At 35.3% G+C, this 3643-nt stretch overlaps 1 pseudogene; it reads left to right on the top strand.

The window, feature by feature from the left end:
* Positions 1–961: 961 nt before the first annotated feature.
* On the top strand, positions 962–1654 carry LOC133084669 (olfactory receptor 4K3-like; annotated as a pseudogene).
* The last annotated feature ends 1989 nt before the right edge of the window (positions 1655–3643 follow it).

Below are 3643 nucleotides of genomic sequence, written 5' to 3'. Positions count from 1 at the left end.
GATCTACAAGCCCGCAGCAAGCATCCATTTAGGCTATCTCTGAACACTGTACCCCCCAATCTACTAAATTCATGGGCCCAGAGGAAATCAGGGCCCATGGGAGAAGACTCAAATATTTGGACCCTTCTTCTACCTCAGGAAAAAATAAGGTGAGAAGCCTTCTCAATTGCACCAACTATACATTCATATGTCTCAAAGACTCATAATGTTTATCTCTGTTCATCTGACTTTCAGCAGCAACTACAGAACAAACTCCTAGATTGTCAGTGCTCTATAGTCCAGCTACTCAATTTCATTTTACTTGGTCCTGCTTATAATTAGAAAACCATTCGACCTCTCTTTCACTTACATGACCCTTACTATTATCATGCAGTGAAGAAATAGATTTCAAGATGGAAATGTCCTATTTTTTGTCTATGGAGGACAAATAAATCTATTTCTCAAATTCTAAAAAGGTGGCAAGGAACTTCCATACTCTCTCACCAACTAAGATAATCACTTTTCTCAAGATTAGTCCAAATATGAGTTACATATTGACAGCTTCAGTTTTCGTCAAACATCTTGGTTTATGTCAGATATTCCTCATAATCTCTGCTAAGAAATTATGTCAATCCTTTCAAAAAAATTTTGGATTCAGTGTTGTTCAATACTTTTGATTCTTTTTGCACATTTCAGTGGATTTTAGGAAGAAAATTTAAGTGACTATGTATTTTATCTTTCATCTTTAACTAAAAGACTTTAATCTATTTTGATTTTGTTTTAGGTAACATATGCCAACAGCCAAACAAATGGAAAAACAAAATCACTCCATAGTGTCTGAGTTTATTTTGCTGGGACTCACAGAGTTTCATGAGTTACAGATTTTCTTTTTTTTCTTTTTTTCCATTATTTCCATCCCATTTTATCAAGTAACCTCATTATTATCTTGGTAGTGAAATTGGACCCTCAATTACAATCTCCCATGTACTTCCTACTGGTCAACCTCTCCTTTATTGATATGTCTCTGGCCTCCTTTGCTACTCCTAAAATGATCAGTGACTTAATTAGTGAGAATAAGGCCATTTCCTATGAAGGCTGCATGGCCCAGTTGTTTTTCCTTCACCTTTTAAGTGGACGTGAGATGGTGTTGCTCATAGCCATGGCAATTGATAGATTAATTGCCATATGCAAACCCTTCCATTACAAAAATATTATGAGTCATCGTATTTGCATCGGACTTGCACTTTTCTCCTGGACTACTGGGTTTGTGCATACTATTAGCCAAAATGGTTTTCACAGTGACTTTACCATTCTGTGGCCCCAATGTTGTGGATAGTTTTTTTGTGGTCTTCCTCAGGTGATCAAACTTGCCTGCACTGACACTTGTGTCTTGGAGCTATTAGTCATGGCATTCAGTGGACTACATTCTTTGTTCTGTTTCATCTTTCTGTTCATCTCCTATAGCATCATCCTGATTACTGCCCATCATCGCTCCTCCAGTGGGTATTCCAAGACCATGTCCACTCCTTCAGCCCACATTACTATGGTGGTACTATTCTTTGGACCTTGCCTCTTTATCTATATATGGCCATTCACCCATGTCTCCATAGATAAGATCCTCTCTGTTTTATACGATTTTTACTCGCCTTTTAAATCCAATCATCTACTCACTTAGGAATAAAGACATGAAGAAAGCAGTAATAAAAATAAAGACCAGGCATGTAAGTTCCAGATCAACCTTTTAACTGAAATATTACAATCATCAAAGGCATCATCGTCGTTGTTGCCATCATAATCATCAACCAAAGACACAGGTATAAGATTTTATACCAAACATAAGTCACACTTTGGGAAATGATAATCTTTCCCTACTTGAGCATATATGCAATAAAACTTTGTGAATTGTGCATCCAAGTGCAAACCATTCCAATATAATATCATTCATTTATGTTGTAATTTTAACTTTTTCTATAAACTAATTTAGATTCTAAAATACTGTTTATTGAGTTCTAACCATGTCTGAGGCACTTTGCATGCATTTTCTCTTAACTTCACAACAATGAAAATAGAGAATATTATTTACATATAATATTATCAACAGAAACTGAGCATTATACAATTTAACAAACTTGCCACAGAAATTGTAGGTACTAGACCTGTAATCACATCCTACATCTAACTACAAAATCTGTGCTTTTATAACTAAAAATATTTTTATCTAAATTTTAATAGCATTCATAAATTTTTGTTTTCTGTCCTCTCCTTTGCATGTCATCTTTCCCAATAAATAAATCCAACAAAAAGATAAAACGATTTTCCATTGATCTGAAACTAAAAAGTCACCAGCCATTTCTGTCCCCTTATACCTCTGATTCAATAAAAAGAGCTTATTAAACCAGCTAAGAAGATTGATCCCATTGATCAAGATGTACTAGTACTGCTGTTACACAACAGGGTAGGAAAGATCATGTCTGAAACCCAAGTGATTCTCTGTGGTGCCTCATAGTATTTACATATCAAGTAGTAAAAGTATGCAAATTACATAACCTAGTAAAAATTAAAATTTCATTCACTCCACCAAGCAAAGAATCACCATCATTGGAGATCTTGGATGAAGACAAAAGAAGAATGCAATTGGTAGTAAAATAAGACAGCCATAAATAAATATTCCAATAGTTTACGATTAGTAGAATTATGATTATAGAAACTAAGACTGTTTTCTTCCTAAAGTGTTTATGGTCATTGTGTATGTATAATATTCATTGACAAATTTCAAATTCCCTTTTTTCTTTTATTTTTCATTATGAAGGAAATGTTGGGGGTTAACTTTAGAATTTGGTCTCTAGGTTATGGGATTATGACTAAATTAGAAGAGACACCAGTACCACACTGAGATGGATATAGTAACCTATGAGAATTTTTGTCTTTCCATTTGGAGAAAAGAGGGAGAATGTCTTAATTTGTATGAATCTTTAGGCTGAAACATTGCCATTCTTTGGAAGTTTAAATAAAGTTGGAAGGCCATTTAATGGATGCTGAACAACCAAATGGAAGGACGATTCTGAATGTCTGTTGACTTTCAGCCCCATATTAGCTCTTCTATGGTCTCCTCTCTATAGTAGAGAGCTACAAGCCTAAAAATAGCTTTTCTAAACTCCCTTGCAAACATTTCTATCAGGTTCTATCGGTGGAAGACACTAACATAATAGGGGAAAGGCAGGAAAAAGGGAGAGAAGCTTTATGTTTCTCTGTTTGGGGCCCTGACAGCAGCAATATCAGGCAACTGCAGACTCCAGAAATATTTATGGGGGTCTCACTCTTAAATTCTTACTCTTAAATTCTAGTAGTAGGATAGAGGTTCCAATAGCAGCGATGGTAGCACTGTCCCAGCAGCATTTATGGAATCTGGGTAACGTCATTTCTTCTTTTGCTCATCCAGCCTTTGGAGTGGTAGTTGCTATCACTTACACTAAACTCTTGGTAACATAATTTCTCCTTTCTGCTCATCATTTCTGAGCTGCAAACTTTTATTTTCAACTTCCTATTGCACTCTTCTCTAGGTGTCTTGAAGACATCTCAAACCCAAAATATAAAAACTAAATTAATTACCTAACTTCCAAACCTGTTATTTTTCTTGCACTCCCTATTTGAATTACTAAGATCA

Source organism: Eubalaena glacialis, chromosome 2, assembly GCF_028564815.1.
Source record: "Eubalaena glacialis isolate mEubGla1 chromosome 2, mEubGla1.1.hap2.+ XY, whole genome shotgun sequence".
NCBI classification, from domain to species: Eukaryota; Metazoa; Chordata; class Mammalia; order Artiodactyla; family Balaenidae; genus Eubalaena; species Eubalaena glacialis.
Note: the sequence above shows the minus strand (reverse complement) of the source record. Positions and strands in the feature narration are given on the sequence as shown.